Source organism: Dendrobates tinctorius, unplaced genomic scaffold, assembly GCF_039654945.1.
Source record: "Dendrobates tinctorius isolate UK_male_01 unplaced genomic scaffold, ASM3965494v1 ptg000093l, whole genome shotgun sequence".
In the NCBI taxonomy this organism is placed as follows: domain Eukaryota; kingdom Metazoa; phylum Chordata; class Amphibia; order Anura; family Dendrobatidae; genus Dendrobates; species Dendrobates tinctorius.
Genome location: NW_027361761.1, coordinates 28463185 through 28481742, shown reverse-complemented (window position 1 = coordinate 28481742; position 18558 = coordinate 28463185). Strand labels below are relative to the sequence as shown.

At 43.6% G+C, this 18558-nt stretch overlaps 1 pseudogene; it reads left to right on the top strand.

Annotated features, from left to right (window-relative positions):
- Positions 1-18558, top strand: part of LOC141098653 (guanine nucleotide-binding protein G(q) subunit alpha-like) — a 120033-nt pseudogene that overhangs the window by 31059 nt on the left and 70416 nt on the right.

The following is an 18558-nucleotide window of genomic DNA, read 5'->3' as shown; positions in this document are numbered from 1 at the left end:
GCTAGGCAGCACTGTCCCACCACCGCTGTCCCCTGTGGACCCTGCATCCACCACATTAACCCAGTGCGCAGTGATGGACACGTAACGGCCCTGGCCATGCCGACTGGACCATGCATCAGTTGTGAGGTGCACCTTTCCGCTCACTGACTGCTTGAGTGCATGGACAATGCGGTCTTTCACATGATGGTGGAGGGCTGGGATGGCTTTGCGAGAGAAGAAGTGGCGACTGGGTAGGTCATAGCGTGGTACTGCATAGGCCATGAGTTCGCGGAAAGCTGTGCTTTCCACCAACCGAAAGGGCATCATCTCAAACGAGATTAGTTTGGCAATGTGGGCGTTCAAACCCAGTGTACGCGGATGAGAGACTGAGTACTTTCTTGACCTACTCATAGTGTCTGAGAGGGTGAGCTGGACTTGAGAGCTGCATATGGTGGAAGTAGCGGTGGACAGGGCGGACTGAGAGAGGGTTAATGATGGTGATGGAGTTGGTGTTCTTTCTGATGGCCTAGAATCAGTCTTTCGTTGATATAACAGTGGGATTCCCTGACTGCTGTGGTCTTGCAATGACACCTCAACATTTGCTGCTGTGCTTACCGGTGGGCTTACAGTGGGGGAAACAATGTAGTGTTGCTGACTACCTTCGTTGTGATCAGTTGCACATGTGGCACTTGAGGTTTGGTGTTGTGTCCACGCTTGCAAGTGCATGCTGGTTAAATGTCTAAGCATGCAACTGGTATTCAAATTTTTCAGATTTTTCCCTCGGCTAAAGGTCTTTGCGCACTTCTTACAGATAACCTTGGCCTGATCATGAGGATTTTGTTCAAAAAAGTGCCACACTGCACTCTTCCTACTTTGGCAGACATTTTGCGGCCTAGCACGCTGTGATCTTTTGACCCTCTGGACAAGCTGTCCAGCAACTCTTTTGATGTTTGGAACCTGTCTTTGGAGTGCTCCGGGCCTGCCAGATAACAGCTGTTGCGATGTCGATGTCTGCTGTGGATGCTCCTCATCTGAGCTATTGGAAGCAGCACCCTCTTCCCCCAATGGATGCCAATCTGGGTCAACAACTGGGTCATCCATCACCTCCTCTTCTATGTCATGTGCACCTTTCTCTGTGTCACCGTGTATGGTGGTATAGTGTGCGGGAAGGGGCACCTGAGTCTCATCAGGGTCAAAATCTGGTTCTGTACACTGCGAGGACAATGTAGTGCTCTGAGTGAATGTACCAGCAGAATCATCCATCAGCGGCTGTGCATCAGTGCACTCCATGTCAGATTCATCTTGGCCTGGGTAATTCACCATTTCACTTGATAATCCAGGCATGGTATGTGAAAACAGCTCCATGGAGTAATCAGTAGTATGGCCTGCGTCATCCTTCAATCTTGGTTGGGGTGAAGGACACAAGGAAAGGTGTGGTTCATGAACATGAGCCTCCAATGACGACTCAGTGCTTTTACTTTTTACAACTGAAGAAGAGGAGGCGATAGAGCTGGAGGCTGAGTCAGCAATGTAAGACAAAACTTTTTCCTGATGCTCTGCCTTTAAAAGCGGTTTGCCAACTCCTAGAAAACTAAGCGTTCGAGGCCTTATGTAGCCAGACGATGACGCAGGGTCAGCACCTCCTGCATTCGGTCCTATTTTGCTCTTGCCACTACCATCAGATCCACCACCAACACCATCATTACCAGCTGCCAACCCCCGCCCAATTCCACGGCCTCTTCCACCAGCCTTCCTCATTTTTGGTAGAAATGTAGACAAAATCCAACAAACTATATAGTAATGTAAAACAAGTTACAAGGTGTCTATAGGACAGGGGAGATTTAGAATTTCTGCACACACTTGTGGACACTGGACACTTGTGGATTGTGTGAGGCCCACTGATATCTGAGCGCTATGTGACACGCTCGATGGCATAGCTGCCTGTGACCAAATTGACGAGAGGATAATGGAGATTTTGAATCTCTGCGCACACTTTTGGACACTGGACACTTGTGGATTGTGTGAGGCCCACTGATATCTGAGCGCTATGTGACACGCTCGATGGCACAGCTGCCTGTGACCAAAGTGACGAGAGGATAATGGAGATTTTGAATCTCTGCGCACACTTTTGGACACTGGTGGATTGTGTGAGGCCCACTGATATCTGAGCGCTATGTGACAGGCTCGATGGCACAGCTGCCTGTGACCAAAGTGACGAGAGGATAATGGAGATTTTGAATCTCTGCGCACACTTTTGGACACTGGACACTTGTGGATTGTGTGAGGCCCACTGATATCTGAGTGCTATGTGACAGGCTCGATGGCACAGCTGCCTGTGACCAAAGTGACGAGAGGATAATGGAGATTTTGAATCTCTGCGCACACTTTTGGACACTGGACACTTGTGGATTGTGTGAGGCCCACTGATATCTGAGCGCTATGTGACAGGCTCGATGGCACAGCTGCCTGTGACCAAAGTGACGAGAGGATAATGGAGATTTTGAATCTCTGCGCACACTTTTGGACACTGGACACTTGTGGATTGTGTGAGGCCCACTGATATCTGAGCGCTATGTGACACGCTCGATGGCACAGCTGCCTGTGACCAAAGTGACGAGAGGATAATGGAGATTTTGAATCTCTGCGCACACTTTTGGACACTGGACACTTGTGGATTGTGTGAGGCCCACTGATATCTGAGCGCTATGTGACAGGCTCGATGGCACAGCTGCCTGTGACCAAAGTGACGAGAGGATAATGGAGATTTTGAATCTCTGCGCACACTTTTGGACACTGGACACTTGTGGATTGTGTGAGGCCCACTGATATCTGAGCGCTATGTGACAGGCTCGATGGCATAGCTGTGACCAAAGTGACGAGAGGATAAGGGAGATTGGATTGCTTTTAAAAAAGCAGTTTGCGGAGCAGTGGGTAAACAGCAATGCCAGCGTGTCAGGAAGCCTTAAAAGGCAGCCCAACAACCAACACCACTGATACACCACAATATAGACTCCCCTTGCACTGCACACACAGTGACTTGTGTGTTGTGCAGGCCAAATCGCTAGCAGCAGAAGCAGTTTTTTTGTCTTCTTCCCTGCCTAACGCTCTCCCTACAGAATCAGCAGCAACCTCTCCCTATACTAAGATCGGCAGAAGTAAGATGGCGGTCGGCGTGCACGCCCTTTTATACCCCCTGTGACGCCCACCAAAGCAAGCCAATCACTTGCATGCCCTTCTGAAAGATGGTGGTGACCCGTGCCTAGGTCATCACGTTGCCCACAGTGTCCGTGGATCCTGATTGGCTGAAAAAGAGCGCAAAACAAACTTTTGAAACGCGACTTTGGCGCGTAAGTCGCCGACCTCGTGGCCGACCTCATCCTAGGGTCGGGTTTCGTTTCATGAAACCCGACTTTGCCAAAAGTTGGCGACTTTTGAATTTTTTCGACCCGTTTCGCTCAACTCTATTGATATGTATATTGAATGGATCTCTAACTATCTATATGGATTTTTATATGCTTAGTACTCTTTGATGCCCTGTATAAATCTGTACCCTTTTGGTATATGGTTTGTCTATGCACCTTTGCACTTTGTCTTTCCCATGTTCATGTTCTCCTTTGAGGAAATAAAAATTTTGACTTTTATATAAAAAAGTGGGCTTTTTTGATCGTATTTTCTTCTTTATGTGTTAGTTTTGTATACGATTAGCTCCATATACAAGTCCTATTTCTTGCACCAATATGTGTTACTATAATACACTGATTATCGATTATAATGGTGCGTGTTTTATTGCTGTGTGTGTGTCTTAGCAGTTTGAAAGGAAAGCCTCCATCTCGACTACAAGCTGCATATTCAGAGTGAGGTTTTTGACACTGTATACCCCTTTGCTCTGCTTCTGCTTGTGTCACCCTTTATTTGTCATTGTTTGTGCTTTTCTACCTGTGTTATCTAATAAAGATTTGTGATTTTATCATACTTTGAACATCTATGCACTGATTTCCTCTTGTTGTTTCTTATTGATTACAGTGTGTCCTACACTGATTTTCCATGGGCTGATTGTGTTGGTTTCATCTGCACCCACATGCAATATATGATGTTATACTGTTTCAGCCTTGTGGTCTGTCATTTTTATTTATCATTGATTTTTACTGTGTTATGCACAGGTATTTTGACTGACAACATGGATTTCCGGGCCAAAGAAAAATCTTGGCTGTCACAAATGGACCAGGTGTTTGGCGCCAACATGGCGGGTGTGCAGCCATCTGGGGATAGTGGTTTTGAAGACAAATTTGGTTCTGTTAAAATTTTGCTCTCTAAACGATCTAAACTATGGTGGAATCGGTCTTTGTTGGAAAAATATAAAAACAATAAAATGATTCCTAGAGGTCTCAGGGTAAATGTTATTCCCTCTTTCCCTATTGAGGACGAGACCTTTATAGCCAAGTGGGAGGAGTCGTGCAATAATTGCTCAATGTTTCTTATGCAATGTTTAATTGAACATAATACCTCCACCATTGATAGCTTGGATTTGTTAATTGACACTACACTTAATGAGCTCCGCAATGGTTGTCCAGTAGACAAATTACAGAAATTTGAAGAAGATCTTGACAAATCCATGGACTCTTTGGTTAAAAAAATCCAGGATAATCAAATAGCAAAATTTAACCGGGATATTAAGGACTATCAGTTCAAAAGGGTATATATGTGGAGAAGGAATGTGGTTCATCATTCCAATCTACGTAAGACATCTTCTTCTCTCTCTGTGTCATCTTTGAGTGGACACTCAGATCTCTCTTCCGTATCCACTACTGCAACGAATGAGACTTCTAGACTACGCGATCATACATTCCATCCGTATAGAAGAAACGTGACCCATCCCAAACATGACAATAAGGTGATTAACTTAAGTGAGCTAAGTCTCTCTGATGCCGATCTGTGTCTCCTCGGCAGGGGTCTCTCCTTCAGTCCAACCTCTCATTTTGACCTTTTTGGGACTATTAAGGATGTACATCTTTTTGCTAGGTCGTTGCTGTTCAAAAGGTACTTTGATTCTAATGATGCTTCTACATTGTTTCCCACAGAGGAGGAACAGGAGGCTTTGAGGATACTTGAGGAACTCTCCTTGGAAAATTGCCCTGATGGAGGTAAGATCCCTCCTTCAATTCGCCCACGATCAACTAAGTTTCCTGCATTATCTTCGTGTGCCAATATTGATTTGTTCGTCCGGGTGGTTACGGATGAACTGTACAAAATTCCCAGCTTTATTGCTGGAGATAACCTTAATAGGGAGGAAAGACAGCGTTTGAGATATTTACAAGAACTGCAAGGTGTTCTTATCAAACCGGCTGATAAGGGTGGTAATGTCGTCCTGTGGCCAACTGAGAAGTACGAGAGGGAGGCATTTCGTCAGTTAAACAACAAATCCTGTTACAGGAAGTTGACGTATAACCCCCTCTCGGCCTATTCATCTCAGTTGGAAACTATATTAAAAAGATATCTGCAGGACGGCATTATCACTAAGCTGCTATGTTCGGCATTATTGGTATCTGAACCTGCGATCCCTACATTGTATTTACTCCCTAAGATACATAAGAATGCCTCCGTACCACCCGGACGACCGATTGTATCTGGACGGGGCAATTTCCTGGAGAATGTTAATAAGTGGATAGATTACCATCTGCAACCTCTTGTGTCCAGCCTTCCTTCCTTCCTCCGTGACACTGGGGATCTTCTGCGCAGGGTCGACGGGCTTTGCCTTGAGAGTGATACTCTTTTAGTTTCAGCAGATGTAGAGTCCCTTTATACTAACATCAAACATACTGACGGATTGAGAGCCGTGAGATTTTTCCTGAATACATCTGGCCTATCATTAAGCCTAAGGGACCTTCTGCTGGAGCTATTAGAGTTCACTCTCACACACAATTTCTTTGTGTTCAAGGGGTCCTTCTACCTGCAGCTCCAGGGTACCGCAATGGGAGCGGCCTTCGCACCTTCATATGCGGATCTATTCCTGGGGCTGTGGGAGAGGGACCTCTTTCTGTCAGATGAGCCTTCGTCAATGGGCCGCGTCCCTTTTTGGACGCGGTACATTGATGATGTCTTCTTCATCTGGCAGGGCACGCCCGTCGACCTTGAGCGGTTGATGACCACTTTGAACAGCAATGACCGCAACATCCATTTAACATTTACGTATAGTTCAGAGGCTTTGGATTTTCTAGATGTTACTGTCAGGAGGGACCCTGCCGGGTTTTTACAGATGGACATCTTCAGAAAGACTACAGCTACCAATTCCTTACTTCACGCCACGTCATCTCATCCAGAACATATTATTAAATCTGTCCCAGTTGGACAATTTTTACGATTACGTCGTATTTGTTCGACGGATGAAACTTTCTTTCATCGCGCAAATGAGCTCTGTCAATGCTTCTTAGATCGTGGATATAGCCGTAGATCACTGAAGCGAGCCTTTAATCGTGCCAAACATACTTCTAGACAAGATTTACTGTATAAAACGGGGTCATCTACTGAGTCGAGGGATCGGCAGGTTGTGAGGTTCGTTACCACTTACAACTCCAGATCTAATGCCGTTAGGACGGCTTTACAAAAGGCCTGGCCTATACTCCGGATTGACCCAGTCATCAATAAATTCACCACTGAAAAACCGTCTTTGGCATTTCGACGGGCAAAAAATTTAAGAGACCATTTGGTCTCTAGTCATTATTCTGGTGGTTTTAGACCCTCATTCCTGGACTCCTTTACTCTCAGGGCTGGTTGTTCTCCATGTGGTCACTGTGTTGCCTGCCCCAACATATTGCGATGCAATGATTTCACCAACTCGGATGGTGATCAAACTTTCACCATTAAACAACTAATCACATGCACGACAAGATATGTAGTTTATTACGCTACTTGTCCGTGTGATCTTATTTATGTTGGCCTTACATCACGCCAACTAAAGGTCCGTGTGCGTGAGCATGTGTTGGGGATCCAGGCGGCACGGGACCACATGGATGACTCCACCCTGAGAACTATTCCCAGGCACTTCAAAGATCATCATAAATGTGACGCATCTTTACTTAAAGTGCGTGGCATCGAGGCTCTGAGAATAGATATCAGAGGTGGGGGCCTATCTAAAAGGCTGGGTCAACTGGAAACCAGGTGGATCTGGAAGTTGCAAACGGTTCATCCGAGGGGTCTTAATGAGTGTCTGTCATTTGCTCCATTTTTATGATTTTCCTTTCTATCCCCTTTTCTGCTGCTACCAGTTGGGTGACTCTTTGTGTCTTTGGTTTTAACATTTGTGTTTATTTCAGTTTTAATTGTAGGCACCGGTCTGATGGTTTTCTTGTGGCTTTCCTTGTTGGGTTGGATGGATATCCTACTTGGGAAGATGAAGATACATCTACTCCTCCATTGTTGTATGGAGAATATGGCGGTTTCAAGGCCTCATTTTTCCCTCATCGCAATGTTATGAATGCTGGACTAACAATGCCTCTGTATTTATGTGCCAGTTTATTCTATGGCACATTCTGAATGGAGAATTTGGCAGTTTCAAGGCCTCACTTTTTTTTTTTCATCACAATACTATGAATGTTGGTTTAATAATGTCTCTGTATTTATGTGAAAGTTTAATTTAATTTATGGCACATTTTCATGGAGAATATGGTGGTGCCCTAGTCCCCATTATTTTTTTTTTTTTTTTATGCATGCTGGACTAATGACGTTGCTGTATCCATATGTAGGTGTATTTTATGGCTCAATATTATGGATGTGTATACTGATGTATATTTCGACACTTATACAGCTTTTGTGCGGCTTTATGTATTTAAAATCATGTATTCGATTATATATGATAGGTATGGGCACTGAACACTGGTTATTGTTATTTTTGTAATATTATGTGCTCTGCCTCTCATCTTACCGATTATTCTTGCTGCCCAGGTGCAATTTATACATTTAGTTTACATTTCCATTTCTTGTTAATGCCTTATTTGCGCTCCCCTATATATTAATTAATTTTTATATCATTGGTGATGCGTTACTACATTATTATATTAGGGTACTTCATTAGTTGTAGCGCTATTTAGCCCGCTTCTATCCTGTAAGGTCCTTTTAGGGACGCTCACTATTCCCTTTCATAGTTCTGGCAGATTTTCTGCCTTTGGCCCATATCCAAGATGGCCGCGGCCGTCCTTCCTGTTCCTATACATGTGTGGGTGGACGCGCTTCCTGTCCCGCCCCCGTCTGCCTGTGGTCTGGCATCTGACATCATGGGGCCCCGTGCTGATCAGCGCCAGCCCAGGCAGCGATGGGGGATGTGGGGGGGATTGGTCAGCATCACCCCTCATGATTGGTGCTTGTTTTTTACCTCCCCTATTTAAACCGCAATTAACACCCTATTGACACGCCCCCTGAGGAAGGAAGATCATTTCCGAAACGTACGTCGGGGTCAGCTGAGCTTGGGATCCAGTGTCTCTCCCCTCTCCCCTCCTGGTATGTTTACCTTACTTTTGTGTCTTTGTAATTTCACCCCTGATTATATGGCTGTCCAGCTGGGGATTTTACCCCTTATTGCTTTTCACTGGTCTGCCTGTTATATATCGGGTGTGTATACTTGAATCTTTACCACCAGGTGTTTACTTATGATAAGGGTCAGAGTGAGGTTTTTGACACTGTATACCCCTTTGCACTGCTTCTGCTTGTGTCACCCTTTATTTGTCATTGTTTGTGCTTTTCTACCTGTGTTATCTAATAAAGATTTGTGATTTTATCATACTTTGAACATCTATGCACTGATTTCCTCTTGTTGTTTCTTATTGATTACAGTGTGTCCTACACTGATTTTCCATGGGCTGATTGTGTTGGTTTCATCTGCACCCACATGCAATATATGATGTTATACTGTTTCAGCCTTGTGGTCTGTCATTTTTATTTATCATATTCAATGTGGGCCTTCTTGACTGCATTGCCCACTGATTTTGTCCATGGACTGCATGAGGACAAAGCCGGGGTAATCTAGGAGTTCATACAGCTCCTAAATTTTACCTTCATGCAGCTTCTTGGCAAGTCTCAACTCATGTGTCCATGATCATCCTGGAAGCTAGAGAGGAAATTTGCTAGGATGTTACCAATTACTGGATTTTTGCTGTTCTGATTGACATTTATACATACAGTATGTATATCAAGTACACTGAAGAAGTTCACTTGTCTGATTAAAACATTTACCGTGTACTACTCCTGGAATAAATTTCGTCATCATAATACCAAACTGAGTGCCTTTTTTTCTAGATTATATTCCAACTTATCAACTCAGACTAAATTGGCAGATAGGCTGGAGTCACACACAACCATAAAAAAAAAAAAAAAAAATCAGTCCGATTTTAATGGTCCTAAATCGCACAAAGGTTTCTTGACCAGTGATCCATCTGTGATGCGATTTTTCTTCATTGATCCGATTTTAATCGCATGTAAGCATCCGTTTGACATCTGTCTGGCGAATTTTTTTTTTTTTTCTGACCATTCCAAAATTGACAAAACAGTTTTTAGGCCTGAAACTCATTTAAAAAATCATCCCACCCTATATTTATGGGCTCTCCAACAGGTGTGAGCCTGCTACCTTTGACAAAGTCACTGCTTGGATTTGGTTAGCTCTGCTTTGTGCTAAACATGACAGACAGGCTCACTTTTAACACCACTGAGCGTGTTCTTTTCTATTGGGTTATATCCCGACGTTTTGGGGAGCAATACCCTGTGATTATGGATCCGAGGAGGCGTAGACGAATGTGGGTCCATCCACTTTTGCTCCGAAGGATATCTAAAGGCCATTTCCACCATCTCTATACATCTCTGTCTAGCCATCCGGAGAAGTTCTTTCAATATTGTCGGATGAGCCTTGCTACATTTGATATTTTGCTCGAGATTGTGCGCCCTGGGATCATGTTTCAGGACACGAGGATGCGCAAAGCGATTTCTGCAGAGGAGCATCTACTCCTCACCTTACGGTATGTCTCAAACCAATATGTTGATGTGTGAAGCAGCATATTTCATTAACAGACCTTGAACCTTATTTCTTATTGCCCTTTTTTTCTTAAATTTTTTTCCACCACATTTCCCCAAAACATTTATATGCTTTTGGCTTACTGAACCAAGCCATGGCATGTAATTTAATGTTCATCATGCCTACTTTAGAACTCCTCGACTTTAAATGTGTTTGAAACTGTTGTTTGTTGGGCTGTGTACTTTTTTTTAGCTTCCTTTCAACTGGCCTTTCATATGCTGGTCTGCATTTAGTATTTTTAATTGGAAAATCCACAATCTCTGGCATTGTACGGTCTACATGCTCCGAAATCTGGACCAGACTCCATCATGTGGTAATGCCGGAGCCCAAAATGCCAGACTGGTTGCATATCTCCAGTGGATTTGAGGACACGTGCCAGTTTCCACAATGTATTGGAGCCCTAGATGGGAAGCACATCCGTGTGCATAAGCCGCTGAACTCAGGGTCACAATTCTATAATTATAAACAATATTTTTCAGTAGTATTGTTTGCTTTGGTCGACACTCACTACAGGTTTATAATTGTAGATATTGGGGCCTATGGAAGAACTGGAGACTCCAGAGTCTTCAATTTTTCCATTATGGGTCGGCAGCTGCGTAATAATGAGCTTGACCTACCACCACCACCTCAGCTTCCCAACTCAAATCTGGAACTGGTGCCTTATGTTCTTGTAGCAGATGAGGCGTTTCAATTGACCAGACATGTCATGAGGCCATATCCATGACGAACCCTTGACCACCGGCGTAGAATATTTAACTTTCACCTATCGCGTGCTCGCCGACTGGTGGAGTGTGCCTTTGGTATTCTTACGGCCAAATGGAGGGTCCTACAGTCCATAATTCAGCTGAGTGAAGCTAATGTCAATGAAGTTATTAAAACCTGTGTGGTCCTACATAACTTCAGCATCATGTGAGGGGTAGTCATGAATTCTTGTGAAGTGGAGTCTGCAAATGTGTCTAGGCCTAGGACACATGTAAACCCACCCTGTCGTCCAATTTCCCGACTCAAAGTACGTGATGTGTTTACAACTTATTTTCTAACACCTCAGGGTGCTACTCCCTGGCAAGATGATGCCTTATCTATGTAGTGCTTTGGTTGTGTTGTGTTCTCATAAAGATTGTTTGCTTGGCCTTAGATATAGTAAAAAGTACTAAAAATTAAGCCCTGTTTCACACATCCGTTTTTTGTGTCCACCAAACGGATCAGTTTCAGTTTTTACCGCTAACGGATCCGTTTTGACAGATCCGCGGTAGCCGCTAATGCAAGTCTATGGGGAAAAAAAAACGGATCCGCCAAAAACATGGCAGATCCGTTTAACGGAAAACGACGGATTTAAAAAAAAAACGGAAGTGTGATCCAGGCCTAACATTACAGAACATGTACGAACATGAACAGACACACATTGTGAATGTTAACAAGTTTATTACTTTGGGGTTTTTTTGGTATTGCCGTACCAAATAACCATAGTAATGCTATATGGCCTCATGCTATCAGCACATTATTTTTTAACAGTCCAAACCAAAAATGAAACATGTATAACACAACATATCAAGGGAAAAAGGAAAACCTACAAGTCATGGTAGGTTGGGGGTGGTGAGGGTGGGGGGCTTGTTTGGACATTTGGCCTTGGTTGCTGGGCCACATCTGTCCCCCTGTGCGCTGGCAGCTGGCTGTGCCATCTGTTGCATCCTGCCAGGATCAATTTGTGGGTTTGGGTAGGGGTAATTTTGATATTGGTGTGGGTAGTCCGGGGTGGGCTGCCCTAATTGCCCATATCCCCCAATATGTCCATGTCTAACATACCCATGTTGTGGCCACCCACCAACATTGGGTACGTTAATGTGACCATATTGGGCATGTGCGCCCTGGCCCATATATTGGACCTGTGGAGCCACATTGGGGATGTGTGCAGGCTGAGGCAGAGGTGGCACCCGTGGCAGCGGTGGCGGAGGAGGAACAGCTTCCAAGGATGGTTGACTTGTCACATCAAGTCCAACCAGCCTATCAATTTGATTTTCATCTGACAGTTGCCACCTTTCAAGAAACTGAAACACACTGCGCGGATAATTGGGTGGTGTGCTGGCATCCAAAACGATTTGGAGAGCCCCTCTCGTACTCAGCCTGTTCCCACGGGGAATTGCCCTCAAATACTGTGCCAGACTGCGCCCATAAGCCTCCTCCCCATCATCATGAGCAGCTGTGGACAAGTAGTCCAATACACCTCGGTCCACCTGCATTCTTGTTCCCAAAGGTGCTCCTTCTCTCCTGCGCCTGCCTCGTCGTGGTAGGGCCGAAGGCTGTGGAGAGGGATCCAGTGGCATGGTGGGGCTGCTACTGTTGCCCTGGTCATCATGCTGTGCTGCCTGGCTAACAGATTCTAGTGGTGGTGATCTTGGTGGTGGTGGTGTGGCTCTGGGAAGTCCTGCAGATGGGCCGGACCCTGCAGCAACATCCGACTCAGGATCAATCACCACCTCAGAGTGGGAACCCGTCTCCCTCTGTGAGGTTTGACTCGGTGCTACAATGGAAAAAATAACCAATTACATTTTGCATAGAGAATATCCAAAGTACTACATTAAAACATGCACTTACAGTCTCAGATCCATCACAAGTGCAAGGAAATGTAGGCGGTCGACGTACAGGTATTTTCTCTTTGTAGTTCCGGCCGCTCCACTACGGGACCTCAGTTGTCTCTCCCTCCTATACGTGTCCCTGCAGCTGCGCCAACGCCTTGTCACATCAGTCACTACAATGTGAACAAAAAGACAGGATTTTGTTAAACCACACATATGGCTATGGTATCAAGGGTTTACCTATGCTTAGGCACACATTTTGCAAATGATATGAATTATATTCCTGATGGCTCCACACCAATCCAAAAAAAAAAAAAATATATAGTGGCTAAGATACGGGCAAAAAAACAAGGAGAGCACTGCATTTGGTGGCATAACAATTAGCTAACTATTTCCATTTTTGTAAGCCAAATTCGTCATGGTGCCACCAGTCAGGGAGTTGTAATTTAGATGTTGAAAATATGCACAATAAAAATGGGGGAGTAATTTTGTCCAGATATGTGAGCGTTGATGACACATATTGGGACTTACATTGAGCAGATTACATTTGGGTATTTGATAAAGTGGACACATTATTTAAATTACTAATTTGCTTCTGCTCCTCCCGAGATGTTGCCGCATATCCAGTGAACATCTGGGCACAGATTCTTCTCCATGCTGCCTCCCTGTGTGTGCGGTCAGCATAGTGGGTGATCTCTCTGGTCCCATAGTTCTGGCCTCTCCTGGACCAGAACTATCAGCATTTCCACATTGACTGGCGTGGACATGATGGAGGACTCCGTGGAGGTGTTCTTCCTGGGTTTTTTTTTATCCTACAAGAGACATTTGCATCCCAAAGCTTCCTGGTCATGCCTCCTGCTATTTCCTGTTGACCAGGATAAGTCTTACGATTTAATTGCAAGTCACACGTGTGGTGCGTTTTCAAGGCGATTTTTAATTGCATCCATAGACTTGCATTGGCGAATCCGATCTGAAAATCGGTGACAATCGCAGCATGCTGCGATTGTCTAGGTCCGAGGAACAAATCCGATAAAAAAAACGCATGATGGGAGCAGCACCATTGAATAACATTGGGACAAGTGCAATGCGATTTTTTTATCGCATTACATTCGTCCGATTTTATCGCTAGTGTGACTCCGGCCATAATGAGGAATTGGTAAGAGATGCAGGACAGCCAACAGCTTTAAATTTATGATAAAAACAGAACCTGAATCTGGGGACAGAAGTCTTGAATCCAGATTGATCCATGCATAAAACGTCACACAATCTTGCATCAGAAGTGGAAATTTTCTAAGATTTTTTGGAACAACAACTGTTATGGACATCCATGACATGTCACTGGATACTGCAATACTAAATATTTCCACTGGGAGCACTGCAGAACAATGGAACACTTACTGCCAGATATCTCCACTGGTGAAAACTGATCAGAAGTATGTAAATGTTGATTCAGTACATTTGTGTGAACTGAGAAGGTTTTGTCCACCCTCAGAATAGGGGTGAACAGCCTAAAGCAGAAGTAAATTTTTGGCTTCAAGGTAGGAGACACCTGAGGCAATAGTAAAGGTTTGATAATGCTTATGAGCCTCACAATAACCAGTGACTACATAGGAGCAGCACTGAGCAGCTAATGTGATGCCAATGGTAGGAATTGAAGTTTCTCTGATCATGTTAATCTAGAAGATCATTCACTTCATTCCTAAGTACCATCCCTGAAGCTTTCGAGAGTGAATGCGCATGCGTTCACGCTAACAGGTAGAAGTCGGCATCCTCTATTCTGTGGAATGGAGGACGCCGACTTCTGCCTGTTGGCGTGAACGCACGCACTCTCGAACGCTTCAGGGACGGTACTTAGAAATGAATGTAGGAATGGAGGGAAAGGAGGAGATGCAAATGGAGGAGAAAGAGGTCTTTGTCTTACTGGTTAAATGAAATTTCAACACCCAAGAGAGAATTTCACTATGGAAGAGGAGTTTACCCAGCCTTTGCTGGTTCCTGAAGACCACGCATACACGTCCCAAAAATGCAGTCTCCCTCTGCAGTTTCTGTGTCCGCAGTCTGTCTCAGCGGCCTGCAACACGGTCAAAGGCATGGCTGGCCCGTGTTGTGGTCCGGACTCCATCCGTATGCAAGAGGGGAAAAGCAAAAAAAAAAGCAGGATGTGGAGTTTTTCTGGCTTCTCTTTGAAGATGAAGTCTGCAGAGATCATTGAGTTATCTGTAGACCGTGCGCTCCCCCCACTCACAAGCCGGAACCTTGTATGCAGTAGAGAAACTTCAAGATTCCACCGGGATACGCTTTATGCGCATGCACAGTTTCCCGATGCCAAAACCTGCTGACAGTGCCTCTTTAGAGGGAATATGTCACCCCTTTCACTGATGCAATTATGGTCCTATACATATCAGTGAAAGAGGTGACAGAATCCCTTTAATGTACATTTACTAAGATCATCCATCATGGATACCTGTCCTCCTAAAGTCTGTGTTCAAAAATTATTCTAGAAGATGTAGATCTATGGTGGTCTCTGCAGCTGATCTGTTTTGGGTGAAAGTAGTCTGGCACCAAGATTGATAATAGATGGCTCCTAATTGTGAGCAACTCTGTACTAGATACAAGGTCAGATTATGTGAAGCCTCCAATACATAGTTCATGGTCATCAGAATGATGCAGGGCCTTCATTCCTCTTGGTATCTGTTTTGATCTATGTGTCTATTGTTATGCTGTAATGTCTATTATCTGTACAAGTCCCCTCAAATGTAAAGTGCTGCGGAATATGTCCGCGCTATATCACCATCACCCACTGACAGATTTGCCAGTTTGGGAAAAGAGGCTTTTGTAGATTCTTTTAATAAGACTCTTGCAGACAGTGACCTGCTGTAAACAATTTGAGATTGTATCAAAAACAAATAATGGTCTTGCTATTGTCAAAGTTGCTGCCCATACCCATAAATATGATGAATTCTGTTGGAAATGCAACTGCAGATATGCTAGCCAAAGAGGCAGCCGTGACAAGAAAAGCGTTTCAACATTAACCTCAGGTTTCAGCAGTTCAAGAACAGACCCACATATCCCTTTGGCAGAAGAAAAATACATTTCTTGTTGCTTCTCAAGTGGATCCATAACCTCCCTTTTGTTTGTTTAAACGGGGTTGTGTCATGTCTTAAATGGGGAGTTGGTTCCGGTTGTTCCAAAACATCTACAGGTTGAGTTCACAAGATATAATCATGAGAGTTTGGGTCTTTTAGGCCAACAGAAAAGGTTAGGCATTCTCAGAATTTTTACTGGAAAAAAAATGGGAGACTATATAAAGTCTTGTTCAATCATATCTCATTTGTGCTCCAATGAATCCAAAACCTAAAAAGGACAAAGCTCCACTACTCCAAATTGCACCTGCAGATTGGTCATGGTCTATGGCACGGTGGCTCAGTGGTTATGAAGGAGTAACCCTCTGAAACGATCGTTGGGGTGGATTGCTGACTGCTGGAGCCTCTGCTCGCTATTTCATTAGGTAATTTATGCTTCCTCTATTACTATGCTTCTTAGGCATCATATATCTGTCTAACCATGGTGAATGGTCACCTGCTACCTGATAATGATCTGTGTATCTAGCCGTTTACGTGATGGATGGAGCTGGTATAAAGAGATATATATCTACATATATACCGTTTGGTGGTTTATTCTTAATTGCCATACATTGCCATGCACTATATGCACTGTGTGATAATTTAGTAACTTTATGTATGTCTTGTTACTGCATAGGTTCTGGTTGTACAGCAATCCTTTTTTATCCATGCGGTTTCGCACTTTATTGCCCACTCCCCCCCATTTGTATCTGGATGTGTCTTAATTAAAATAAAACTTTTTGACTTTACTCTGGACTTATAGTCGCTTTTTTTGGAGCTCTGCTCAGTTTTCGCTCTAGGTAGTTTGCGATTGTCCTTATTGTCCATTTATTTTCTGTCTGCTATTGAATTATTATGCTGATTTCTTGATATTTAAAATGCAGACACTTGTCAAAGGTATTTTTATTTATCTATATGCAGGAGCAAAGTCAATAGCCTGTGGGAGGAGAGGGTGGTCCCAGAAGAAGAGAAGGCAGAGGAGGATGCAGAAGGGATAACATTGTCTATAGGTTCAAGACTGTAGTCATAGGTGGGTGCCAATGGAAGGTGGATTACTGTGATCGAGGGAGGCTGGGGATAACAGACATTGCTATCGAAGGGGCAAGATATGAGGAACCCAATGGAGGAGGAAGAGGCGATTGGCGAGCAACTGTCTGATGAAGAGGATAATCCTCCCCTCTGTTAGTGGTTGACAGGAGGTTAAGAAAGGAAATTTGCATCAGTGGTACTCAACCACCAACACAGCATAAGCTTATACCTCATGGTAGAGCCTGACATATGAGTACTTTTTTGCTGCACTATCTGCAACATGATCCCCATATAGTTCTGATTAGGAATACTGCTATCAGCTAACCACTATGTTAGACCCAAGTTATAAAACCAAATTTAACCAGGTGCTCCCACCTTGCAAAGGGACCCGCCAATGCTGTAGTTTCACAACACGCTTAGACACAACCTAGCAGATCTTCCCCCCACACAGTTCACATTGCAGCTGTAGACTTCCAACCTCTGACACGTCAATTCTTCAACACCAAAACATTAGCAGTAGTAGTGGTACAAGTGGAATAAGCAATTTCAGCGAGTCCTTTGACACTTTAGACCAGCTAGTGCACCAGCACAATGAAGTCCAAGTCTTCAACGTGGTGAACAAATGGAGAGGATGGTGCAGAAGTATCGAGATTTAAGTTATTTAAGTGAATGTTAAATTTATACATGACATATGAACAAGCTAAACATTTAATCTAAAGAAAAAATAAGCAAAATCCCAGCACCACTGTAGTAGAGCAACATTACTGTGCCAGTTTGGAGCAGAAATAGGAGTTTGTTTGTTCAAAGATCTTTCTTTACTGATACTAGAACGTGAGGAAGACTCTGGAGCAGAAACACATTGTCTTGTTTCTTTACTGTGGCTCTTTGAACAAAGCATCTCCACTACAGATGTGACTGCTCATCATCGTGTTTTGGAATATTGGCTGGGCTTCCAGCCTTCCAGAGCCAGCGGTGGATGCACATGTCCAGGGGGAGCCGCTCCTATATCTACTAAACAAAAGAAAAGAGAAACATTAAATACATTACCTAGATTTGGAGTAAAGCCAGTAAGTAGCCAAGTGGCCGGAGGATGACAAACAAGTGTTGCCTAAAATTGCAAAGAGAGCAACAATAAGTATTTATTTGCAAAATCCATTGCACACTCAAATGCTACCGCAGAAAGTTTACAGAAGAAATACCATCAATAGTTTAATTAAAGCAGCAAAATTATGGAAGATAGTCTCGAGAAGGACTCCACCTCAAAGTAACACAATATTAGTATAATATTCACTCGTGTCACACATTTTCTGATATTAATACTAGTGAAATATTTTCTCTTTTCAGAGCTGAATCTATCCACGAAGAAAACCCTCCCATTTCTCTATGTCAGAACAAAGATGAAGAATATATTGTAAAACACATTCTATTACTGTGGAAAAGGAGCAACAGACTCGGAAAACATGTTTGATGGTATCAAAACAGGGGTAACATTTCTATGACAGGTGGAGGAGACGGCAGAACAAAACGAGAGGGGACTATATATATATATATATATATATATATATATATATATATATATATTTATATTAATATTAAAAAAAAAAAAAATCGGTAAGCATAAATTTACACCTGGCAATAGGTATACAGGTTTCACAAAAATTTAAAAGTATATATGATGATTTTGCTATTATCCATTATTCAGATTTGCTACAGGACCAACAACCAGATGACAATGTGAGAAGATGTTTTGGAAAGCAGCTGTGGAAAACCAACCAGTCTCGAGTGAACGACATAACCCTAG